We start from the raw sequence: 23,315 nt of genomic DNA, 5'->3' as shown, positions 1-23,315 counted from the left end.
GCACTGGTGCCTACGGCCATACTAGCCTGAAAACGCCCGATCTCGTCTGATCTCGGAAGCTAAGCAGGCTCAGGCCTGGTTAGTACTTGGATGGGAGACCGCCTGGGAATACCAGGTGCCGTAGGCTTTTGCTCCTCTGCCCAACTGCCCCAGCAGGAGGTGCTGTCTTTTTCATTTTTTCTCTCTCCCTCTCACTCATACACTCTGCGCTCTCCGTTTGCCACTCAGCCTGCAAACGCAAGCACTCTGCTGTCAAGGCACAAGAATCTGCTTTTGCTCGGCTGCCGGCTGCGCTTAGCAGCATGCTTCATCACCTGGCCCTGACAGCCGCGCTTCGGCAGCGAGCTGCTGCCGGCGCTCACTCTCAGCCAGTCAGGCAGCCAGACGCAAGGGCACCCAAGCTTGCTTGCGCTGTGTCCAACGCTTGCGTACAGCGCCCATTCTCAGCTTCGGCTCTGCCTTTGCCACCTGAGCAGGCATCACCAAAGGCGGCAGCTGCTTCCCGCAGCTAAGCCGGCTGGCCCTGTGCGGCACAAGCTGCTCTCAAGAGCTTGTCATGGCTGAGTCGGACCAGCCGGTTCATGTGCAGGCCGCCGGACTGGCAATAGGTAGCCGCGCCCCACCCAGGCGAGGACGGTTAGCTCAGTTGGTCAGAGCGTGGTGCTAATAACGCCAAGGTCGTGGGTTCGATCCCCATACTGTCCACGCATTCCCTTCAGCCGGCCTGGGGTCTGTGCATAACTCTGTAGAAGCTGCTTCCGTCGTCCACTATCCTTTGGTCCAGCCACTTTTGGCGCAGTTGCACTTCTCTGGCAGGGGTGGCTGTGCTCGCCGGCAGGCAGTTGCGCTGACAGTGTGAGCAGGCCCCTCGGCCCATCTAGTCCGTGCGCAGCTGTTATTCTCTCCGCCCTGCAGGAGCATGAGACATGGGACTGACTGAATGAGGCACTTTTGCACCCACCTTGAGACGGTTAATTATCCCACCCTCTCTATTTGAAGCCGTTGCTGATCAAGAACCCATCAACGTTCGCCTGAAACGTACCCACCGACATTGTATCGCTAGGCGTCCGTGGCAAACAATTTCACATATCCACCAGCCTCCCTTAACGAACTACTCCTCAACTTTGTTCCAAAGAGACGTCTGACTGAGGCTGTGGCCTCAGCTGCTGCACATGACTGCCGTAGGAAACATCCTCAGCACATCCCTCCTATCTCGGCCTTTCAATATTTGATAGATTTCAATCAGATCGAATCTCGTACAGACGCAGAGCCGCGAAACTGCCAATGCCTGTCTTGTGCCGCCAAGGCGATGTGAAATCCAATTTAGGACCTGGCGCTGAATGCCTCATAAAGCGAAGGAACCTCCTTGAATAGGTGGGACTTTTGCAAAGGCCTGGCTTGACTGCCGGTCGGCAGCGTCCAGCGCCTCTCGCTCATGACCATTCCTGTTCGCCTCCTCGATTAAATTTGTCAGATCGATTTCTCACCGCAGCATCTCGTGCCGGCGGTCTGACAAGTTTCTGAGATCCCTTCCGAAGTAAGGGGAGAAAAGGAGCTGTGATCCCATCGGCCGGCGGGCTTGCCTAAGCTGAGGTGGTCTTAAATAGCTAGGCTGGAGCGGGTGCGATCTCTTCACTGGTAGGCAGAAGGTAGAGTAAACGCGAAGAAAGGGGAAGCAGAGATGCGGCAGCCGTCAGGACCAGCGCAGTGGCGGCCTGGGCAGCGAGAGGTCTGTGTCTGTTGGGGGTGGGGGGGGGTGCGGTAGGAGCACTGATTGTGTGGTGGCTAGTGATGTGAGCAGCAAGCAGCGGAGTGGCCAGTGGATGGTGAGGAGGACGGGTGAGAGAGGAGAGGTGAAAATGGGAGGGGAGAGTGTAGGATGTGAGTGAAGGGGCGAAGGCAGAGGAGTGTAAGAAAGGAGGAGCAGCGTGGGAGCAAGCTGAGAGTGGCTGCATGCCGCTTAAGTGCGGAGAGGAGCGGTGCACTGGTGCCTACGGCCATACTAGCCTGAAAACGCCCGATCTCGTCTGATCTCGGAAGCTAAGCAGGCTCAGGCCTGGTTAGTACTTGGATGGGAGACCGCCTGGGAATACCAGGTGCCGTAGGCTTTTGATCCTTTGCCCAATTGCCCCACCAGGAGGTACTGTCTTTTTCTTTTTTCTCTCTCTCCATCTCACTCATACACGCTGCGCTCTCCGTTTGCCACTCAGCCTGCAAACGCAAGCACTCTGCTGTCAAGGCAAAAGAATCTGCTTTTGCTGGGCTGCCGGCTGCGCTGAGCAGCATGCTTCATCAACTGGCCCTGACAGCCGCGCTTCGGCAGTGTGCTTCTGCCGGCTCTCACTCTCAGACAGGCAGGCAGGCAAGCAGATGCAAGGGCACAAGCTTGCTTGCGCTGTGTCCTGCGCTTGCGTACAGCACCCATTCTCAGCTTCGGCTCTGCCTTTGCCACCTGAGCCGCCATCACCAAAGGCGGCAGCTGCTTCCCGCGACCAAGGTGGTGGATTCGATCGCCATACTGGGTCTGAGCATGACTCTGTAGAAGTTGCGTCCTTTGGTCTCGCTACTTTTGGCGCAGTTGCACCTCTCTGGCAGGCTAATGTAGGACAGGGGTGGCGGTGCTGGCCGGCAGCCAGTTGTGCTGACAGATTGCTCCAGCAGAGGAGCAGGCCCTTCGGCCCATCTCTTCCGTGCGCAGCTGTTATTCTCTGCGCTCTGCAGGAGCATGAGACATCGGAGTGAATGAATGACGCTCATTTACACCCACCATTCGACGAATCGCTATCCAAATGAGATCGAAGTTCGTACAGATGTAGAGGCAGGAAAGTACCGTTGCCTGTCTTGTGCCGCCAAGGCAATGTGCAATCCAATTCAGGACCTAGCGCTGAATGCCTCATCAAGCGATAGAACCTCCTTGATAATGTGGGACCTTTGCAAAGGCCTGGCTCGACTGCCGGTCGACAGCGTCCAGCGCCTCTCGCTCATGACCATTGCTGTTCGCGTCCTCGATAAAATTTGTCAGATCGGTTTCTCAGCGCAGCATCTAGTGCCGGCGGTCTGACAAGTTTCTGAGATCCCTTCCGAAGTAAGGGGAGAAAAGGAGCTGTGATCCCATCGGCCGGCGGGCTTGCCTAAGCTGAGGTGGTCTTAAATAGCTAGGCTGGAGCGGGTGCGATCTCTTCACTGGTAGGCAGAAGGTAGAGTAAAAGCGAAGAAAGAGGAAACAGAGCTGCGGCGCCCGTCAGGGCCAGCGCAGTGGGGCCCTGGGCAGCGAGTGGTCTCTGTCTGTGCGGGGGGGGGGTGCGGTAGGAGCACTGATTGTGAGGTGGCTAGTGATGTGAGCAGCAAGCAGCGGAGTGGCCAGTGGATGGTGAGGAGGACGGGTGAGAGAGGAGAGGTGAAAATGGGAGGGGAGAGTGTAGGATGTGAGTGAAGGGGCGAAGGCAGAGGAGTGTAAGAAAGGAGGAGCAGCGTGGGAGCAAGCTGAGAGTGGCTGCATGCCGCTTAAGTGCGGAGAGGAGCGGTGCACTGGTGCCTACGGCCATACTAGCCTGAAAACGCCCGATCTCGTCTGATCTCGGAAGCTAAGCAGGCTCAGGCCTGGTTAGTACTTGGATGGGAGACCGCCTGGGAATACCAGGTGCCGTAGGCTTTTGCTCCTCTGCCCAACTGCCCCAGCAGGAGGTGCTGTCTTTTTCATTTTTTCTCTCTCCCTCTCACTCATACACTCTGCGCTCTCCGTTTGCCACTCAGCCTGCAAACGCAAGCACTCTGCTGTCAAGGCACAAGAAACTGCTTTTGCTCGGCTGCCGGCTGCGCTTAGCAGCATGCTTCATCACCTGGCCCTGACAGCCGCGCTTCGGCAGCGAGCTGCTGCCGGCGCTCACTCTCAGCCAGTCAGGCAGCCAGACGCAAGGGCACCCAAGCTTGCTTGCGCTGTGTCCTGCGCTTGCGTACAGCGCCCATTCTCAGCTTCGGCTCTGCCTTTGCCACCTGAGCAGGCATCACCAAAGGCGGCAGCTGCTTCCCGCGGCTAAGCCGGCTGGCCCTGTGCGGCACAAGCTGCTCTCAAGAGCTTGTCATGGCTGAGTCGGACCAGCCGGTTCATGTGCAGGCCGCCGGACTGGCAATAGGTAGCCGCGCCCCACCCAGGCGAGGACGGTTAGCTCAGTTGGTCAGAGCGTGGTGCTAATAACGCCAAGGTCGTGGGTTCGATCCCCATACTGTCCACGCATTCCCTTCAGCCGGCCTGGGGTCTGTGCATAACTCTGTAGAAGCTGCTTCCGTCGTCCACTATCCTTTGGTCCAGCCACTTTTGGCGCAGTTGCACTTCTCTGGCAGGGGTGGCTGTGCTCGCCGGCAGGCAGTTGCGCTGACAGTGTGAGCAGGCCCCTCGGCCCATCTAGTCCGTGCGCAGCTGTTATCCTCTCCGCCCTGCAGGAGCATGAGACATGGGACTGAATGAATGAGGCACTTTTGCACCCACCTTGAGACGGTTAATTATCCCACCCTCTCTATTTGAAGCCGTTGCTGATCAAGAACCCATCAACGTTCGCCTGAAACGTACCCACCGACATTGTATCGCTAGGCGTCCGTGGCAAACAATTTCACATATCCACCAGCCTCCCTTAACGAACTACTCCTCAACTTTGTTCCAAAGAGACGTCTGACTGAGGCTGTGGCCTCAGCTGCTGCACATGACTGCCGTAGGAAACATCCTCAGCACATCCCTCCTATCTCGGCCTTTCAATATTTGATAGATTTCAATCAGATCGAATCTCGTACAGACGCAGAGCCGCGAAACTGCCAATGCCTGTCTTGTGCCGCCAAGGCGATGTGAAATCCAATTTAGGACCTGGCGCTGAATGCCTCATAAAGCGAAGGAACCTCCTTGAATAGGTGGGACTTTTGCAAAGGCCTGGCTTGACTGCCGGTCGGCAGCGTCCAGCGCCTCTCGCTCATGACCATTCCTGTTCGCCTCCTCGATTAAATTTGTCAGATCGATTTCTCACCGCAGCATCTCGTGCCGGCGGTCTGACAAGTTTCTGAGATCCCTTCCGAAGTAAGGGGAGAAAAGGAGCTGTGATCCCATCGGCCGGCGGGCTTGCCTAAGCTGAGGTGGTCTTAAATAGCTAGGCTGGAGCGGGTGCGATCTCTTCACTGGTAGGCAGAAGGTAGAGTAAACGCGAAGAAAGGGGAAGCAGAGATGCGGCAGCCGTCAGGACCAGCGCAGTGGCGGCCTGGGCAGCGAGAGGTCTGTGTCTGTTGGGGGTGGGGGGGGGTGCGGTAGGAGCACTGATTGTGTGGTGGCTAGTGATGTGAGCAGCAAGCAGCGGAGTGGCCAGTGGATGGTGAGGAGGACGGGTGAGAGAGGAGAGGTGAAAATGGGAGGGGAGAGTGTAGGATGTGAGTGAAGGGGCGAAGGCAGAGGAGTGTAAGAAAGGAGGAGCAGCGTGGGAGCAAGCTGAGAGTGGCTGCATGCCGCTTAAGTGCGGAGAGGAGCGGTGCACTGGTGCCTACGGCCATACTAGCCTGAAAACGCCCGATCTCGTCTGATCTCGGAAGCTAAGCAGGCTCAGGCCTGGTTAGTACTTGGATGGGAGACCGCCTGGGAATACCAGGTGCCGTAGGCTTTTGATCCTTTGCCCAATTGCCCCACCAGGAGGTACTGTCTTTTTCTTTTTTCTCTCTCTCCATCTCACTCATACACGCTGCGCTCTCCGTTTGCCACTCAGCCTGCAAACGCAAGCACTCTGCTGTCAAGGCAAAAGAATCTGCTTTTGCTGGGCTGCCGGCTGCGCTGAGCAGCATGCTTCATCACCTGGCCCTGACAGCCGCGCTTCGGCAGTGTGCTTCTGCCGGCTCTCACTCTCAGACAGGCAGGCAGGCAAGCAGATGCAAGGGCACAAGCTTGCTTGCGCTGTGTCCTGCGCTTGCGTACAGCACCCATTCTCAGCTTCGGCTCTGCCTTTGCCACCTGAGCCGCCATCACCAAAGGCGGCAGCTGCTTCCCGCGACCAAGGTGGTGGATTCGATCGCCATACTGGGTCTGAGCATGACTCTGTAGAAGTTGCGTCCTTTGGTCTCGCTACTTTTGGCGCAGTTGCACCTCTCTGGCAGGCTAATGTAGGACAGGGGTGGCGGTGCTGGCCGGCAGCCAGTTGTGCTGACAGATTGCTCCAGCAGAGGAGCAGGCCCTTCGGCCCATCTCTTCCGTGCGCAGCTGTTATTCTCTGCGCTCTGCAGGAGCATGAGACATCGGAGTGAATGAATGACGCTCATTGACACCCACCATTCGACGAATCGCTATCCAAATGAGATCGAAGTTCGTACAGATGTAGAGGCAGGAAAGTACCGTTGCCTGTCTTGTGCCGCCAAGGCAATGTGCAATCCAATTCAGGACCTAGCGCTGAATGCCTCATCAAGCGATAGAACCTCCTTGATAATGTGGGACCTTTGCAAAGGCCTGGCTCGACTGCCGGTCCACAGCGTCCAGCGCCTCTCGCTCATGAGCATTGCTGTTCGCGTCCTCGATAAAATTTGTCAGATCGGTTTCTCAGCGCAGCATCTAGTGCCGGCGGTCTGACAAGTTTCTGAGATCCCTTCCGAAGTAAGGGGAGAAAAGGAGCTGTGATCCCATCGGCCGGCGGGCTTGCCTAAGCTGAGGTGGTCTTAAATAGCTAGGCTGGAGCGGGTGCGATCTCTTCACTGGTAGGCAGAAGGTAGAGTAAAAGCGAAGAAAGAGGAAACAGAGCTGCGGCGGCCGTCAGGGCCAGCGCAGTGGGGCCCTGGGCAGCGAGTGGTCTCTGTCTGTGGGGGGGGGGTGCGGTAGGAGCACTGATTGTGAGGTGGCTAGTGATGTGAGCAGCAAGCAGCGGAGTGGCCAGTGGATGGTGAGGAGGACGGGTGAGAGAGGAGAGGTGAAAATGGGAGGGGAGAGTGTAGGATGTGAGTGAAGGGGCGAAGGCAGAGGAGTGTAAGAAAGGAGGAGCAGCGTGGGAGCAAGCTGAGAGTGGCTGCATGCCGCTTAAGTGCGGAGAGGAGCGGTGCACTGGTGCCTACGGCCATACTAACCTGAAAACGCCCGATCTCGTCTGATCTCGGAAGCTAAGCAGGCTCAGGCCTGGTTAGTACTTGGATGGGAGACCGCCTGGGAATACCAGGTGCCGTAGGCTTTTGCTCCTCTGCCCAACTGCCCCAGCAGGAGGTGCTGTCTTTTTCATTTTTTCTCTCTCCCTCTCACTCATACACTCTGCGCTCTCCGTTTGCCACTCAGCCTGCAAACGCAAGCACTCTGCTGTCAAGGCACAAGAATCTGCTTTTGCTCGGCTGCCGGCTGCGCTTAGCAGCATGCTTCATCACCTGGCCCTGACAGCCGCGCTTCGGCAGCGAGCTGCTGCCGGCGCTCACTCTCAGCCAGTCAGGCAGCCAGACGCAAGGGCACCCAAGCTTGCTTGCGCTGTGTCCTGCGCTTGCGTACAGCGCCCATTCTCAGCTTCGGCTCTGCCTTTGCCACCTGAGCAGGCATCACCAAAGGCGGCAGCTGCTTCCCGCGGCTAAGCCGGCTGGCCCTGTGCGGCACAAGCTGCTCTCAAGAGCTTGTCATGGCTGAGTCGGACCAGCCGGTTCATGTGCAGGCCGCCGGACTGGCAATAGGTAGCCGCGCCCCACCCAGGCGAGGACGGTTAGCTCAGTTGGTCAGAGCGTGGTGCTAATAACGCCAAGGTCGTGGGTTCGATCCCCATACTGTCCACGCATTCCCTTCAGCCGGCCTGGGGTCTGTGCATAACTCTGTAGAAGCTGCTTCCGTCGTCCACTATCCTTTGGTCCAGCCACTTTTGGCGCAGTTGCACTTCTCTGGCAGGGGTGGCTGTGCTCGCCGGCAGGCAGTTGCGCTGACAGTGTGAGCAGGCCCCTCGGCCCATCTAGTCCGTGCGCAGCTGTTATCCTCTCCGCCCTGCAGGAGCATGAGACATGGGACTGAATGAATGAGGCACTTTTGCACCCACCTTGAGACGGTTAATTATCCCACCCTCTCTATTTGAAGCCGTTGCTGATCAAGAACCCATCAACGTTCGCCTGAAACGTACCCACCGACATTGTATCGCTAGGCGTCCGTGGCAAACAATTTCACATATCCACCAGCCTCCCTTAACGAACTACTCCTCAACTTTGTTCCAAAGAGACGTCTGACTGAGGCTGTGGCCTCAGCTGCTGCACATGACTGCCGTAGGAAACATCCTCAGCACATCCCTCCTATCTCGGCCTTTCAATATTTGATAGATTTCAATCAGATCGAATCTCGTACAGACGCAGAGCCGCGAAACTGCCAATGCCTGTCTTGTGCCGCCAAGGCGATGTGAAATCCAATTTAGGACCTGGCGCTGAATGCCTCATAAAGAGAAGGAACCTCCTTGAATAGGTGGGACTTTTGCAAAGGCCTGGCTTGACTGCCGGTCGGCAGCGTCCAGCGCCTCTCGCTCATGACCATTCCTGTTCGCCTCCTCGATTAAATTTGTCAGATCGATTTCTCACCGCAGCATCTCGTGCCGGCGGTCTGACAAGTTTCTGAGATCCCTTCCGAAGTAAGGGGAGAAAAGGAGCTGTGATCCCATCGGCCGGCGGGCTTGCCTAAGCTGAGGTGGTCTTAAATAGCTAGGCTGGAGCGGGTGCGATCTCTTCACTGGTAGGCAGAAGGTAGAGTAAACGCGAAGAAAGGGGAAGCAGAGATGCGGCAGCCGTCAGGACCAGCGCAGTGGCGGCCTGGGCAGCGAGAGGTCTGTGTCTGTTGGGGGTGGGGGGGGGGGTGCGGTAGGAGCACTGATTGTGTGGTGGCTAGTGATGTGAGCAGCAAGCAGCGGAGTGGCCAGTGAATGGTGAGGAGGACGGGTGAGAGAGGAGAGGTGAAAATGGAGGGGAGAGTGTAGGATGTGAGTGAAGGGGCGAAGGCAGAGGAGTGTAAGAAAGGAGGAGCAGCGTGGGAGCAAGCTGAGAGTGGCTGCATGCCGCTTAAGTGCGGAGAGGAGCGGGGCACTGGTGCCTACGGCCATACTAGCCTGAAAACGCCCGATCTCGTCTGATCTCGGAAGCTAAGCAGGCTCAGGCCTGGTTAGTACTTGGATGGGAGACCGCCTGGGAATACCAGGTGCCGTAGGCTTTTGATCCTTTGCCCAATTGCCCCACCAGGAGGTACTGTCTTTTTCTTTTTTCTCTCTCTCCATCTCACTCATACACGCTGCGCTCTCCGTTTGCCACTCAGCCTGCAAACGCAAGCACTCTGCTGTCAAGGCAAAAGAATCTGCTTTTGCTGGGCTGCCGGCTGCGCTGAGCAGCATGCTTCATCACCTGGCCCTGACAGCCGCGCTTCGGCAGTGTGCTTCTGCCGGCTCTCACTCTCAGACAGGCAGGCAGGCAAGCAGATGCAAGGGCACAAGCTTGCTTGCGCTGTGTCCTGCGCTTGCGTACAGCACCCATTCTCAGCTTCGGCTCTGCCTTTGCCACCTGAGCCGCCATCACCAAAGGCGGCAGCTGCTTCCCGCGACCAAGGTGGTGGATTCGATCGCCATACTGGGTCTGAGCATGACTCTGTAGAAGTTGCGTCCTTTGGTCTCGCTACTTTTGGCGCAGTTGCACCTCTCTGGCAGGCTAATGTAGGACACGGGTGGCGGTGCTGGCCGGCAGCCAGTTGTGCTGACAGATTGCTCCAGCAGAGGAGCAGGCCCTTCGGCCCATCTCTTCCGTGCGCAGCTGTTATTCTCTGCGCTCTGCAGGAGCATGAGACATCGGAGTGAATGAATGACGCTCATTTACACCCACCATTCGACGAATCGCTATCCAAATGAGATCGAAGCTCGTACAGATGTAGAGGCAGGAAAGTACCGTTGCCTGTCTTGTGCCGCCAAGGCAATGTGCAATCCAATTCAGGACCTAGCGCTGAATGCCTCATCAAGCGATAGAACCTCCTTGATAATGTGGGACCTTTGCAAAGGCCTGGCTCGACTGCCGGTCGACAGCGTCCAGCGCCTCTCGCTCATGACCATTGCTGTTCGCGTCCTCGATAAAATTTGTCAGATCGGTTTCTCAGCGCAGCATCTAGTGCCGGCGGTCTGACAAGTTTCTGAGATCCCTTCCGAAGTAAGGGGAGAAAAGGAGCTGTGATCCCATCGGCCGGCGGGCTTGCCTAAGCTGAGGTGGTCTTAAATAGCTAGGCTGGAGCGGGTGCGATCTCTTCACTGGTAGGCAGAAGGTAGAGTAAAAGCGAAGAAAGAGGAAACAGAGCTGCGGCGCCCGTCAGGGCCAGCGCAGTGGGGCCCTGGGCAGCGAGTGGTCTCTGTCTGTGGGGGGGGGGGGTGCGGTAGGAGCACTGATTGTGAGGTGGCTAGTGATGTGAGCAGCAAGCAGCGGAGTGGCCACTGGATGGTGAGGAGGACGGGTGAGAGAGGAGAGGTGAAAATGGGAGGGGAGAGTGTAGGATGTGAGTGAAGGGGCGAAGGCAGAGGAGTGTAAGAAAGGAGGAGCAGCGTGGGAGCAAGCTGAGAGTGGCTGCATGCCGCTTAAGTGCGGAGAGGAGCGGTGCACTGGTGCCTACGGCCATACTAGCCTGAAAACGCCCGATCTCGTCTGATCTCGGAAGCTAAGCAGGCTCAGGCCTGGTTAGTACTTGGATGGGAGACCGCCTGGGAATACCAGGTGCCGTAGGCTTTTGCTCCTCTGCCCAACTGCCCCAGCAGGAGGTGCTGTCTTTTTCATTTTTTCTCTCTCCCTCTCACTCATACACTCTGCGCTCTCCGTTTGCCACTCAGCCTGCAAACGCAAGCACTCTGCTGTCAAGGCACAAGAATCTGCTTTTGCTCGGCTGCCGGCTGCGCTTAGCAGCATGCTTCATCACCTGGCCCTGACAGCCGCGCTTCGGCAGCGAGCTGCTGCCGGCGCTCACTCTCAGCCAGTCAGGCAGCCAGACGCAAGGGCACCCAAGCTTGCTTGCGCTGTGTCCTGCGCTTGCGTACAGCGCCCATTCTCAGCTTCGGCTCTGCCTTTGCCACCTGAGCAGGCATCACCAAAGGCGGCAGCTGCTTCCCGCGGCTAAGCCGGCTGGCCCTGTGCGGCACAAGCTGCTCTCAAGAGCTTGTCATGGCTGAGTCGGACCAGCCGGTTCATGTGCAGGCCGCCGGACTGGCAATAGGTAGCCGCGCCCCACCCAGGCGAGGACGGTTAGCTCAGTTGGTCAGAGCGTGGTGCTAATAACGCCAAGGTCGTGGGTTCGATCCCCATACTGTCCACGCATTCCCTTCAGCCGGCCTGGGGTCTGTGCATAACTCTGTAGAAGCTGCTTCCGTCGTCCACTATCCTTTGGTCCAGCCACTTTTGGCGCAGTTGCACTTCTCTGGCAGGGGTGGCTGTGCTCGCCGGCAGGCAGTTGCGCTGACAGTGTGAGCAGGCCCCTCGGCCCATCTAGTCCGTGCGCAGCTGTTATCCTCTCCGCCCTGCAGGAGCATGAGACATGGGACTGAATGAATGAGGCACTTTTGCACCCACCTTGAGACGGTTAATTATCCCACCCTCTCTATTTGAAGCCGTTGCTGATCAAGAACCCATCAACGTTCGCCTGAAACGTACCCACCGACATTGTATCGCTAGGCGTCCGTGGCAAACAATTTCACATATCCACCAGCCTCCCTTAACGAACTACTCCTCAACTTTGTTCCAAAGAGACGTCTGACTGAGGCTGTGGCCTCAGCTGCTGCACATGACTGCCGTAGGAAACATCCTCAGCACATCCCTCCTATCTCGGCCTTTCAATATTTGATAGATTTCAATCAGATCGAATCTCGTACAGACGCAGAGCCGCGAAACTGCCAATGCCTGTCTTGTGCCGCCAAGGCGATGTGAAATCCAATTTAGGACCTGGCGCTGAATGCCTCATAAAGCGAAGGAACCTCCTTGAATAGGTGGGACTTTTGCAAAGGCCTGGCTTGACTGCCGGTCGGCAGCGTCCAGCGCCTCTCGCTCATGACCATTCCTGTTCGCCTCCTCGATTAAATTTGTCAGATCGATTTCTCACCGCAGCATCTCGTGCCGGCGGTCTGACAAGTTTCTGAGATCCCTTCCGAAGTAAGGGGAGAAAAGGAGCTGTGATCCCATCGGCCGGCGGGCTTGCCTAAGCTGAGGTGGTCTTAAATAGCTAGGCTGGAGCGGGTGCGATCTCTTCACTGGTAGGCAGAAGGTAGAGTAAACGCGAAGAAAGGGGAAGCAGAGATGCGGCAGCCGTCAGGACCAGCGCAGTGGCGGCCTGGGCAGCGAGAGGTCTGTGTCTGTTGGGGGTGGGGGGGGGGTGCGGTAGGAGCACTGATTGTGTGGTGGCTAGTGATGTGAGCAGCAAGCAGCGGAGTGGCCAGTGGATGGTGAGGAGGACGGGTGAGAGAGGAGAGGTGAAAATGGGAGGGGAGAGTGTAGGATGTGAGTGAAGGGGCGAAGGCAGAGGAGTGTAAGAAAGGAGGAGCAGCGTGGGAGCAAGCTGAGAGTGGCTGCATGCCGCTTAAGTGCGGAGAGGAGCGGTGCACTGGTGCCTACGGCCATACTAGCCTGAAAACGCCCGATCTCGTCTGATCTCGGAAGCTAAGCAGGCTCAGGCCTGGTTAGTACTTGGATGGGAGACCGCCTGGGAATACCAGGTGCCGTAGGCTTTTGATCCTTTGCCCAATTGCCCCACCAGGAGGTACTGTCTTTTTCTTTTTTCTCTCTCTCCATCTCACTCATACACGCTGCGCTCTCCGTTTGCCACTCAGCCTGCAAACGCAAGCACTCTGCTGTCAAGGCAAAAGAATCTGCTTTTGCTGGGCTGCCGGCTGCGCTGAGCAGCATGCTTCATCAACTGGCCCTGACAGCCGCGCTTCGGCAGTGTGCTTCTGCCGGCTCTCACTCTCAGACAGGCAGGCAGGCAAGCAGATGCAAGGGCACAAGCTTGCTTGCGCTGTGTCCTGCGCTTGCGTACAGCACCCATTCTCAGCTTCGGCTCTGCCTTTGCCACCTGAGCCGCCATCACCAAAGGCGGCAGCTGCTTCCCGCGACCAAGGTGGTGGATTCGATCGCCATACTGGGTCTGAGCATGACTCTGTAGAAGTTGCGTCCTTTGGTCTCGCTACTTTTGGCGCAGTTGCACCTCTCTGGCAGGCTAATGTAGGACAGGGGTGGCGGTGCTGGCCGGCAGCCAGTTGTGCTGACAGATTGCTCCAGCAGAGGAGCAGGCCCTTCGGCCCATCTCTTCCGTGCGCAGCTGTTATTCTCTGCGCTCTGCAGGAGCATGAGACATCGGAGTGAATGAATGACGCTCATTTACACCCACCATTCGACGAATCGCTATCCAAATGAGATCGAAGTTCGTACAGATGTAGAGGCAGGAAAGTACCGTTGCCTGTCTTGTGCCGCCAAGGCAATGTGCAATCCAATTCAGGACCTAGCGCTGAATGCCTCATCAAGCGATAGAACCTCCTTGATAATGTGGGACCTTTGCAAAGGCCTGGCTCGACTGCCGGTCGACAGCGTCCAGCGCCTCTCGCTCATGACCATTGCTGTTCGCGTCCTCGATAAAATTTGTCAGATCGGTTTCTCAGCGCAGCATCTAGTGCCGGCGGTCTGACAAGTTTCTGAGATCCCTTCCGAAGTAAGGGGAGAAAAGGAGCTGTGATCCCATCGGCCGGCGGGCTTGCCTAAGCTGAGGTGGTCTTAAATAGCTAGGCTGGAGCGGGTGCGATCTCTTCACTGGTAGGCAGAAGGTAGAGTAAAAGCGAAGAAAGAGGAAACAGAGCTGCGGCGCCCGTCAGGGCCAGCGCAGTGGGGCCCTGGGCAGCGAGTGGTCTCTGTCTGTGGGGGGGGGGGGGTGCGGTAGGAGCACTGATTGTGAGGTGGCTAGTGATGTGAGCAGCAAGCAGCGGAGTGGCCAGTGGATGGTGAGGAGGACGGGTGAGAGAGGAGAGGTGAAAATGGGAGGGGAGAGTGTAGGATGTGAGTGAAGGGGCGAAGGCAGAGGAGTGTAAGAAAGGAGGAGCAGCGTGGGAGCAAGCTGAGAGTGGCTGCATGCCGCTTAAGTGCGGAGAGGAGCGGTGCACTGGTGCCTACGGCCATACTAGCCTGAAAACGCCCGATCTCGTCTGATCTCGGAAGCTAAGCAGGCTCAGGCCTGGTTAGTACTTGGATGGGAGACCGCCTGGGAATACCAGGTGCCGTAGGCTTTTGCTCCTCTGCCCAACTGCCCCAGCAGGAGGTGCTGTCTTTTTCATTTTTTCTCTCTCCCTCTCACTCATACACTCTGCGCTCTCCGTTTGCCACTCAGCCTGCAAACGCAAGCACTCTGCTGTCAAGGCACAAGAATCTGCTTTTGCTCGGCTGCCGGCTGCGCTTAGCAGCATGCTTCATCACCTGGCCCTGACAGCCGCGCTTCGGCAGCGAGCTGCTGCCGGCGCTCACTCTCAGCCAGTCAGGCAGCCAGACGCAAGGGCACCCAAGCTTGCTTGCGCTGTGTCCAACGCTTGCGTACAGCGCCCATTCTCAGCTTCGGCTCTGCCTTTGCCACCTGAGCAGGCATCACCAAAGGCGGCAGCTGCTTCCCGCGGCTAAGCCGGCTGGCCCTGTGCGGCACAAGCTGCTCTCAAGAGCTTGTCATGGCTGAGTCGGACCAGCCGGTTCATGTGCAGGGTGCCGGACTGGCAATAGGTAGCCGCGCCCCACCCAGGCGAGGACGGTTAGCTCAGTTGGTCAGAGCGTGGTGCTAATAACGCCAAGGTCGTGGGTTCGATCCCCATACTGTCCACGCATTCCCTTCAGCCGGCCTGGGGTCTGTGCATAACTCTGTAGAAGCTGCTTCCGTCGTCCACTATCCTTTGGTCCAGCCACTTTTGGCGTAGTTGCACTTCTCTGGCAGGGGTGGCTGTGCTCGCCGGCAGGCAGTTGCGCTGACAGTGTGAGCAGGCCCCTCGGCCCATCTAGTCCGTGCGCAGCTGTTATTCTCTCCGCCCTGCAGGAGCATGAGACATGGGACTGAATGAATGAGGCACTTTTGCACCCACCTTGAGACGGTTAATTATCCCACCCTCTCTATTTGAAGCCGTTGCTGATCAAGAACCCATCAACGTTCGCCTGAAACGTACCCACCGACATTGTATCGCTAGGCGTCCGTGGCAAATAATTTCACATATCCACCAGCCTCCCTTAACGAACTACTCCTCAACTTTGTTCCAAAGAGACGTCTGACTGAGGCTGTGGCCTCAGCTGCTGCACATGACTGCCGTAGGAAACATCCTCAGCACATCCCTCCTATCTCGGCCTTTCAATATTTGATAGATTTCAATCAGATCGAATCTCGTACAGACGCAGAGCCGCGAAACTGCCAATGCCTGTCTTGTGCCGCCAAGGCGATGTGAAATCCAATTTAGGACCTGGCGCTGAATGCCTCATAAAGCGAAGGAACCTCCTTGAATAGGTGGGACTTTTGCAAAGGCCTGGCTTGACTGCCGGTCGGCAGCGTCCAGCGCCTCTCGCTCATGACCATTCCTGTTCGCCTCCTCGATTAAATTTGTCAGATCGATTTCTCACCGCAGCATCTCGTGCCGGCGGTCTGACAAGTTTCTGAGATCCCTTCCGAAGTAAGGGGAGAAAAGGAGCTGTGATCCCATCGGCCGGCGGGCTTGCCTAAGCTGAGGTGGTCTTAAATAGCTAGGCTGGAGCGGGTGCGATCTCTTCACTGGTAGGCAGAAGGTAGAGTAAACGCGAAGAAAGGGGAAGCAGAGATGCGGCAGCCGTCAGGACCAGCGCAGTGGCGGCCTGGGCAGCGAGAGGTCTGTGTCTGTGGGGTGGGGCGGGGGGGCTGGGAGTGGGGTAGGAGCACTGATTGTGTGGTGGCTAGTGATGTGAGCAGCAAGCAGCGGAGTGGCCAGTGAATGGTGAGGAGGACGGGTGAGAGAGGAGAGGTGAAAATGGAGGGGAGAGTGTAGGATGTGAGTGAAGGGGCGAAGGCAGAGGAGTGTAAGAAAGGAGGAGCAGCGTGGGAGCAAGCTGAGAGTGGCTGCATGCCGCTTAAGTGCGGAGAGGAGCGGGGCACTGGTGCCTACGGCCATACTAGCCTGAAAACGCCCGATCTCGTCTGATCTCGGAAGCTAAGCAGGCTCAGGCCTGGTTAGTACTTGGATGGGAGACCGCCTGGGAATACCAGGTGCCGTAGGCTTTTGATCCTTTGCCCAATTGCCCCACCAGGAGGTACTGTCTTTTTCTTTTTTCTCTCTCTCCATCTCACTCATACACGCTGCGCTCTCCGTTTGCCACTCAGCCTGCAAACGCAAGCACTCTGCTGTCAAGGCAAAAGAATCTGCTTTTGCTGGGCTGCCGGCTGCGCTGAGCAGCATGCTTCATCACCTGGCCCTGACAGCCGCGCTTCGGCAGTGTGCTTCTGCCGGCTCTCACTCTCAGACAGGCAGGCAGGCAAGCAGATGCAAGGGCACAAGCTTGCTTGCGCTGTGTCCTGCGCTTGCGTACAGCGCCCATTCTCAGCTTCGGCTCTGCCTTTGCCACCTGAGCCGCCATCACCAACGGCGGCAGCTGCTTCCCGCGACCAAGGTGGTGGATTCGATCGCCATACTGGGTCTGAGCATGACTCTGTAGAAGTTGCGTCCTTTGGTCTCGCTACTTTTGGCGCAGTTGCACCACTCTGGCAGGCTAATGTAGGACAGGGGTGGCGGTGCTGGCCGGCAGCCAGTTGTGCTGACAGATTGCTCCAGCAGAGGAGCAGGCCCTTCGGCCCATCTCTTCCGTGCGCAGCTGTTATTCTCTGCGCTCTGCAGGAGCATGAGACATCGGAGTGAATGAATGACGCTCATTTACACCCACCATTCGACGAATCGCTATCCAAATGAGATCGAAGCTCGTACAGATGTAGAGGCAGGAAAGTACCGTTGCCTGTCTTGTGCCGCCAAGGCGATGTGAAATCCAATTTAGGACCTGGCGCTGAATGCCTCATAAAGCGAAGGAACCTCCTTGAATAGGTGGGACCTTTGCAAAGGCCTGGCTCGACTGCCGGTCGACAGCGTCCAGCGCCTCTCGCTCATGACCATTGCTGTTCGCGTCCTCGATAAAATTTGTCAGATCGGTTTCTCAGCGCAGCATCTAGTGCCGGCGGTCTGACAAGTTTCTGAGATCCCTTCCGAAGTAAGGGGAGAAAAGGAGCTGTGATCCCATCGGCCGGCGGGCTTGCCGAAGCTGAGGTGGTCTTAAATAGCTAGGCTGGAGCGGGTGCGATCTCTTCACTGGTAGGCAGAAGGTAGAGTAAAAGCGAAGAAAGAGGAAACAGAGCTGCGGCGGCCGTCAGGGCCAGCGCAGTGGGGGCCTGGGCAGCGAGTGGTCTCTGTCTGTGGGGTGGGGGGTGCGGAAGGAGCACTGATTGTGGGGTGGCTAGTGATGTGAGCAGCAAGCAGCGGAGTGGCCAGTGAATGGTGAGGAGGACGGGTGAGAGAGGAGAGGTGAAAATGGGAGGGGAGAGTGTAGGGTGTGAGTGAAGGGGCGAAGGCAGAGGAGTGTAAGAAAGGAGGAGCAGCGTGGGAGCAAGCTGAGAGTGGCTGCATGCCGCTTAAGTGCGGAGAGGAGCGGTGCACTGGTGCCTACGGCCATACTAGCCTGAAAACGCCCGATCTCGTCTGATCTCGGAAGCTAAGCAGGCTCAGGCCTGGTTAGTACTTGGATGGGAGACCGCCTGGGAATACCAGGTGCCGTAGGCTTTTGCTCCTCTGCCCAACTGCCCCAGCAGGAGGTGCTGTCTTTTTCATTTTTTCTCTCTCCCTCTCACTCATACACTCTGCGCTCTCCGTTTGCCAGTCAGCCTGCAAACGCAAGCACTCTGCTGTCAAGGCACAAGAATCTGCTTTTGCTGGGCTGCCGGCTGCGCTTGGCAGCATGCTTCATCACCTGGCCCTGACAGCCGCGCTTCGGCAGCGAGCTGCTGCCGGCGCTCACTCTCAGCCAGTCAGGCAGCCAGACGCAAGGGCACCCAAGCTTGCTTGCGCTGTGTCCTGCGCTTGCGTACAGCGCCCATTCTCAGCTTCGGCTCTGCCTTTGCCACCTGAGCAGGCATCACCAAAGACGGCAGCTGCTTCCCGCGGCTAAGCCGGATGGCCCTGTGCGGCACAAGCTGCTCTCAAGAGCTTGTCATGGCTGAGTCGGACCAGCCGGTTCATCTGCAGGCCGCCGGACTGGCAATAGGTAGCCGCGCCCCACCCAGGCGAGGACGGTTAGCTCAGTTGGTCAGAGCGTGGTGCTAATAACGCCAAGGTCGTGGGTTCGATCCCCATACTGTCCACGCATTCCCTTTAGCCGGCCCGGGGTCTGTGCATGACTCTGTAGAAGCTGCTTCCGTCGTCCACTATCCTTTGGTCCAGCCACTTTTGGCGCAGTTGCACTTCTCTGGCAGGGGTGGCTGTGCTGGCCGGCAGGCAGTTGCGCTGACAGTGTGAGCAGGCCCTTCGGCCCATCTAGTCCGTGCGCAGCTGTTATTCTCTCCGCCCTGCAGGAGCATGAGACATGGGACTGAATGAATGAGGCACTTTTGCACCCACCTTGAGACGGTTAATTATCCCACCCTCTCTATTTGAAGCCGTTGCTGATCAAGAACCCATCAACGTTCGCCTGAAACGTCCCCACCGACATTGTATCGCTAGGCGTCCGTGGCAAACAATTTCACATATCCACCAGCCTCCCTTAACGAACTTCTCCTCAACTTTGTTCCAAAGAGACGTCTGACTGAGGCTGTGGCCTCAGCTGCTGCACATGACTGCCGTAGGAAACATCCTCAGCACATCCATCCTATCTCGGCCTTTCAATATTTGATAGATTTCAATCAGATCGAATCTCGTGCAGACGCAGAGCCGCGAAACTGCCAATGCCTGTCTTGTGCCGCCAAGGCGATGTGAAATCCAGTTTAGGACCTGGCGCTGAATGCCTCATCAAGCGACGGAACCTCCTTGAATAGGTGGGACTTTTGCAAAGGCCTGGCTCGACTGCCGGTCGGCAGCGTCCAGCGCCTCTCGCTCATGACCATTCCTGTTCGCCTCCTCGATTAAATTTGTCAGATCGGTTTCTCACCGCAGCATCTAGTGCCGGCGGTCTGACAAGTTTCTGAGTTCCCTTCCGAAGTAAGGGGAGAAAAGGAGCTGTGATCCCATCGGCCGGCGGGCTTGCCGAAGCTGAGGTGGTCTTAAATAGCTAGGCTGGAGCGGGTGCGATCTCTTCACTGGTAGGCAGAAGGTAGAGTAAACGCGAAGAAAGGGGAAGCAGAGATGCGGCGGCCGTCAGGACCAGCGCAGTGGCGACCTGGGCAGCGAGAGGTCTGTGTCTGTTGGGGGTGGGGGGGGGGGTGCGGTAGGAGCACTGATTGTGGGGTGGCTAGTGATGTGAGCAGGAAGCAGCGGAGTGGCCAGTGAATGGTGAGGAGGACGGGTGAGAGAGGAGAGGTGAAAGTGGGAGGGGAGAGTGTAGGGTGTGAGTGAAGGGGCGAAGGCAGAGGAGTGTAAGAAAGGAGGAGCAGCGTGGGAGCAAGCTGAGAGTGGCTGCATGCCGCTTAAGTGCGGAGAGGAGCGGTGCACTGGTGCCTACGGCCATACTAGCCTGAAAACGCCCGATCTCGTCTGATCTCGGAAGCTAAGCAGGCTCAGGCCTGGTTAGTACTTGGATGGGAGACCGCCTGGGAATACCAGGTGCCGTAGGCTTTTGCTCCTCTGCCCAACTGCCCCAGCAGGAGGTGCTGTCTTTTTCATTTTTTCTCTCTCCCTCTCACTCATACACTCTGCGCTCTCCGTTTGCCAGTCAGCCTGCAAACGCAAGCACTCTGCTGTCAAGGCACAAGGATCTGCTTTTGCTGGGCTGCCGGCTGCGCTTGGCAGCATGCTTCATCACCTGGCCCTGACAGCCGCGCTTCGGCAGCGAGCTGCTGCCGGCGCTCACTCTCAGCCAGTCAGGCAGCCAGACGCAAGGGCACCCAAGCTTGCTTGCGCTGTGTCCTGCGCTTGCGTACAGCGCCCATTCTCAGCTTCGGCTCTGCCTTTGCCACCTGAGCAGGCATCACCAAAGACGGCAGCTGCTTCCCGCGGCTAAGCCGGATGGCCCTGTGCGGCACAAGCTGCTCTCAAGAGCTTGTCATGGCTGAGTCGGACCAGCCGGTTCATCTGCAGGCCGCCGGACTGGCAATAGGTAGCCGCGCCCCACCCAGGCGAGGACGGTTAGCTCAGTTGGTCAGAGCGTGGTGCTAATAACGCCAAGGTCGTGGGTTCGATCCCCATACTGTCCACGCATTCCCTTTAGCCGGCCCGGGGTCTGTGCATGACTCTGTAGAAGCTGCTTCCGTCGGCCACTATCCTTTGGTCCAGCCACTTTTGGCGCAGTTGCACTTCTCTGGCAGGGGTGGCTGTGCTGGCCGGCAGGCAGTTGCGCTGACAGTGTGAGCAGGCCCTTCGGCCCATCTAGTCCGTGCGCAGCTGTTATTCTCTCCGCCCTGCAGGAGCATGAGACATGGGACTGAATGAATGAGGCACTTTTGCACCCACCTTGAGACGGTTAATTATCCCACCCTCTCTATTTGAAGCCGTTGCTGATCAAGAACCCATCAACGTTCGCCTGAAACGTACCCACCGACATTGTATCGCTAGGCGTCCGTGGCAAACAATTTCACATATCCACCAGCCTCCCTTAACGAACTTCTCCTCAACTTTGTTCCAAAGAGACGTCTGACTGAGGCTGTGGCCTCAGCTGCTGCACATGACTGCCGTAGGAAACATCCTCAGCACATCCATCCTATCTCGGCCTTTCAATATTTGATAGATTTCAATCAGATCGAATCTCGTGCAGACGCAGAGCCGCGAAACTGCCAATGCCTGTCTTGTGCCGCCAAGGCGATGTGAAATCCAGTTTAGGACCTGGCGCTGAATGCCTCATCAAGCGACGGAACCTCCTTGAATAGGTGGGACTTTTGCAAAGGGCTGGCTCGACTGCCGGTCGGCAGCGTCCAGCGCCTCTCGCTCATGACCATTCCTGTTCGCCTCCTCGATTAAATTTGTCAGATCGGTTTCTCACCGCAGCATCTAGTGCCGGCGGTCTGACAAGTTTCTGAGTTCCCTTCCGAAGTAAGGGGAGAAAAGGAGCTGTGATCCCATCGGCCGGCGGGCTTGCCGAAGCTGAGGTGGTCTTAAATAGCTAGGCTGGAGCGGGTGCGATCTCTTCACTGGTAGGCAGAAGGTAGAGTAAACGCGAAGAAAGGGGAAGCAGAGATGCGGCGGCCGTCAGGACCAGCGCAGTGGCGACCTGGGCAGCGAGAGGTCTGTGTCTGTTGGGGGTGGGGGGGGGGGTGCGGTAGGAGCACTGATTGTGGGGTGGCTAGTGATGTGAGCAGGAAGCAGCGGAGTGGCCAGTGAATGGTGAGGAGGACGGGTGAGAGAGGAGAGGTGAAAGTGGGAGGGGAGAGTGTAGGGTGTGAGTGAAGGGGCGAAGGCAGAGGAGTGTAAGAAAGGAGGAGCAGCGTGGGAGCAAGCTGAGAGTGGCTGCATGCCGCTTAAGTGCGGAGAGGAGCGGTGCACTGGTGCCTACGGCCATACTAGCCTGAAAACGCCCGATCTCGTCTGATCTCGGAAGCTAAGCAGGCTCAGGCCTGGTTAGTACTTGGATGGGAGACCGCCTGGGAATACCAGGTGCCGTAGGCTTTTGCTCCTCTGCCCAACTGCCCCAGCAGGAGGTGCTGTCTTTTTCATTTTTTCTCTCTCCCTCTCACTCATACACTCTGCGCTCTCCGTTTGCCAGTCAGCCTGCAAACGCAAGCACTCTGCTGTCAAGGCACAAGAATCTGCTTTTGCTCGGCTGCCGGCTGCGCTTGGCAGCATGCTTCATCACCTGGCCCTGACAGCCGCGCTTCGGCAGCGAGCTGCTGCCGGCGCTCACTCTCAGCCAGTCAGGCAGCCAGACGCAAGGGCACCCAAGCTTGCTTGCGCTGTGTCCTGCGCTTGCGTACAGCGCCCATTCTCAGCTTCGGCTCTGCCTTTGCCACCTGAGCAGGCATCACCAAAGACGGCAGCTGCTTCCCGCGGCTAAGCCGGATGGCCCTGTGCGGCACAAGCTGCTCTCAAGAGCTTGTCATGGCTGAGTCGGACCAGCCGGTTCATCTGCAGGCCGCCGGACTGGCAATAGGTAGCCGCGCCCCACCCAGGCGAGGACGGTTAGCTCAGTTGGTCAGAGCGTGGTGCTAATAACGCCAAGGTCGTGGGTTCGATCCCCATACTGTCCACGCATTCCCTTTAGCCGGCCCGGGGTCTGTGCATGACTCTGTAGAAGCTGCTTCCGTCGTCCACTATCCTTTGGTCCAGCCACTTTTGGCGCAGTTGCACTTCTCTGGCAGGGGTGGCTGTGCTGGCCGGCAGGCAGTTGCGCTGACAGTGTGAGCAGGCCCTTCGGCCCATCTAGTCCGTGCGCAGCTGTTATTCTCTCCGCCCTGCAGGAGCATGAGACATGGGACTGAATGAATGAGGCACTTTTGCACCCACCTTGAGACGGTTAATTATCCCACCCTCTCTATTTGAAGCCGTTGCTGATCAAGAACCCATCAACGTTCGCCTGAAACGTCCCCACCGACATTGTATCGCTAGGCGTCCGTGGCAAACAATTTCACATATCCACCAGCCTCCCTTAACGAACTTCTCCTCAACTTTGTTCCAAAGAGACGTCTGACTGAGGCTGTGGCCTCAGCTGCTGCACATGACTGCCGTAGGAAACATCCTCAGCACATCCATCCTATCTCGGCCTTTCAATATTTGATAGATTTCAATCAGATCGAATCTCGTGCAGACGCAGAGCCGCGAAACTGCCAATGCCTGTCTTGTGCCGCCAAGGCGATGTGAAATCCAGTTTAGGACCTGGCGCTGAATGCCTCATCAAGCGACGGAACCTCCTTGAATAGGTGGGACTTTTGCAAAGGCCTGGCTCGACTGCCGGTCGGCAGCGTCCAGCGCCTCTCGCTCATGACCATTCCTGTTCGCCTCCTCGATTAAATTTGTCAGATCGGTTTCTCACCGCAGCATCTAGTGCCGGCGGTCTGACAAGTTTCTGAGTTCCCTTCCGAAGTAAGGGGAGAAAAGGAGCTGTGATCCCATCGGCCGGCGGGCTTGCCGAAGCTGAGGTGGTCTTAAATAGCTAGGCTGGAGCGGGTGCGATCTCTTCACTGGTAGGCAGAAGGTAGAGTAAACGCGAAGAAAGGGGAAGCAGAGATGCGGCGGCCGTCAGGACCAGCGCAGTGGCGACCT

The 23,315-nt window shown here is 57.4% G+C and overlaps 21 non-coding genes across 21 annotated transcripts; all 21 read left to right on the top strand.

The window, feature by feature from the left end:
* The first annotated feature begins 8 nt into the window (after positions 1 to 8).
* LOC140193513 (5S ribosomal RNA) lies at positions 9 to 127 on the top strand. Its single transcript, XR_011884883.1, has one exon. It is a non-coding gene; the product is annotated as a 5S ribosomal RNA (ribosomal RNA).
* A 504-nt stretch (positions 128 to 631) lies between these two features.
* On the top strand, positions 632 to 705 carry trnai-aau (transfer RNA isoleucine (anticodon AAU)). The gene has a single exon. It is a non-coding gene; the product is annotated as a tRNA-Ile (tRNA).
* A 1,284-nt stretch (positions 706 to 1,989) lies between these two features.
* LOC140193512 (5S ribosomal RNA) lies at positions 1,990 to 2,108 on the top strand. The gene has a single exon (XR_011884882.1). It is a non-coding gene; the product is annotated as a 5S ribosomal RNA (ribosomal RNA).
* A 1,425-nt stretch (positions 2,109 to 3,533) lies between these two features.
* Positions 3,534 to 3,652, top strand: LOC140193511 (5S ribosomal RNA). Its single transcript, XR_011884881.1, has one exon. It is a non-coding gene; the product is annotated as a 5S ribosomal RNA (ribosomal RNA).
* Positions 3,653 to 4,156: 504 nt separating this feature from the next.
* trnai-aau (transfer RNA isoleucine (anticodon AAU)) lies at positions 4,157 to 4,230 on the top strand. Its single transcript has one exon. It is a non-coding gene; the product is annotated as a tRNA-Ile (tRNA).
* Positions 4,231 to 5,514: 1,284 nt separating this feature from the next.
* On the top strand, positions 5,515 to 5,633 carry LOC140193510 (5S ribosomal RNA). The gene has a single exon (XR_011884880.1). It is a non-coding gene; the product is annotated as a 5S ribosomal RNA (ribosomal RNA).
* A 1,423-nt stretch (positions 5,634 to 7,056) lies between these two features.
* LOC140193488 (5S ribosomal RNA) lies at positions 7,057 to 7,175 on the top strand. The gene has a single exon (XR_011884857.1). It is a non-coding gene; the product is annotated as a 5S ribosomal RNA (ribosomal RNA).
* Positions 7,176 to 7,679: 504 nt separating this feature from the next.
* trnai-aau (transfer RNA isoleucine (anticodon AAU)) lies at positions 7,680 to 7,753 on the top strand. The gene has a single exon. It is a non-coding gene; the product is annotated as a tRNA-Ile (tRNA).
* Positions 7,754 to 9,038: 1,285 nt separating this feature from the next.
* LOC140193508 (5S ribosomal RNA) lies at positions 9,039 to 9,157 on the top strand. The gene has a single exon (XR_011884877.1). It is a non-coding gene; the product is annotated as a 5S ribosomal RNA (ribosomal RNA).
* Positions 9,158 to 10,582: 1,425 nt separating this feature from the next.
* LOC140193507 (5S ribosomal RNA) lies at positions 10,583 to 10,701 on the top strand. Its single transcript, XR_011884876.1, has one exon. It is a non-coding gene; the product is annotated as a 5S ribosomal RNA (ribosomal RNA).
* Positions 10,702 to 11,205: 504 nt separating this feature from the next.
* Positions 11,206 to 11,279, top strand: trnai-aau (transfer RNA isoleucine (anticodon AAU)). The gene has a single exon. It is a non-coding gene; the product is annotated as a tRNA-Ile (tRNA).
* Positions 11,280 to 12,564: 1,285 nt separating this feature from the next.
* LOC140193506 (5S ribosomal RNA) lies at positions 12,565 to 12,683 on the top strand. Its single transcript, XR_011884875.1, has one exon. It is a non-coding gene; the product is annotated as a 5S ribosomal RNA (ribosomal RNA).
* Positions 12,684 to 14,109: 1,426 nt separating this feature from the next.
* On the top strand, positions 14,110 to 14,228 carry LOC140193505 (5S ribosomal RNA). Its single transcript, XR_011884874.1, has one exon. It is a non-coding gene; the product is annotated as a 5S ribosomal RNA (ribosomal RNA).
* Positions 14,229 to 14,732: 504 nt separating this feature from the next.
* Positions 14,733 to 14,806, top strand: trnai-aau (transfer RNA isoleucine (anticodon AAU)). Its single transcript has one exon. It is a non-coding gene; the product is annotated as a tRNA-Ile (tRNA).
* A 1,291-nt stretch (positions 14,807 to 16,097) lies between these two features.
* Positions 16,098 to 16,216, top strand: LOC140193504 (5S ribosomal RNA). Its single transcript, XR_011884873.1, has one exon. It is a non-coding gene; the product is annotated as a 5S ribosomal RNA (ribosomal RNA).
* Positions 16,217 to 17,640: 1,424 nt separating this feature from the next.
* LOC140193503 (5S ribosomal RNA) lies at positions 17,641 to 17,759 on the top strand. The gene has a single exon (XR_011884872.1). It is a non-coding gene; the product is annotated as a 5S ribosomal RNA (ribosomal RNA).
* Positions 17,760 to 18,263: 504 nt separating this feature from the next.
* trnai-aau (transfer RNA isoleucine (anticodon AAU)) lies at positions 18,264 to 18,337 on the top strand. The gene has a single exon. It is a non-coding gene; the product is annotated as a tRNA-Ile (tRNA).
* Positions 18,338 to 19,623: 1,286 nt separating this feature from the next.
* Positions 19,624 to 19,742, top strand: LOC140193502 (5S ribosomal RNA). The gene has a single exon (XR_011884871.1). It is a non-coding gene; the product is annotated as a 5S ribosomal RNA (ribosomal RNA).
* A 504-nt stretch (positions 19,743 to 20,246) lies between these two features.
* On the top strand, positions 20,247 to 20,320 carry trnai-aau (transfer RNA isoleucine (anticodon AAU)). Its single transcript has one exon. It is a non-coding gene; the product is annotated as a tRNA-Ile (tRNA).
* Positions 20,321 to 21,606: 1,286 nt separating this feature from the next.
* LOC140193501 (5S ribosomal RNA) lies at positions 21,607 to 21,725 on the top strand. The gene has a single exon (XR_011884870.1). It is a non-coding gene; the product is annotated as a 5S ribosomal RNA (ribosomal RNA).
* Positions 21,726 to 22,229: 504 nt separating this feature from the next.
* Positions 22,230 to 22,303, top strand: trnai-aau (transfer RNA isoleucine (anticodon AAU)). The gene has a single exon. It is a non-coding gene; the product is annotated as a tRNA-Ile (tRNA).
* Positions 22,304 to 23,315: the final 1,012 nt, after the last annotated feature.

This window comes from Mobula birostris, unplaced genomic scaffold, assembly GCF_030028105.1.
Source record: "Mobula birostris isolate sMobBir1 unplaced genomic scaffold, sMobBir1.hap1 scaffold_614, whole genome shotgun sequence".
NCBI classification, from domain to species: domain Eukaryota; kingdom Metazoa; phylum Chordata; class Chondrichthyes; order Myliobatiformes; family Myliobatidae; genus Mobula; species Mobula birostris.
Note: the sequence above shows the minus strand (reverse complement) of the source record. Positions and strands in the feature narration are given on the sequence as shown.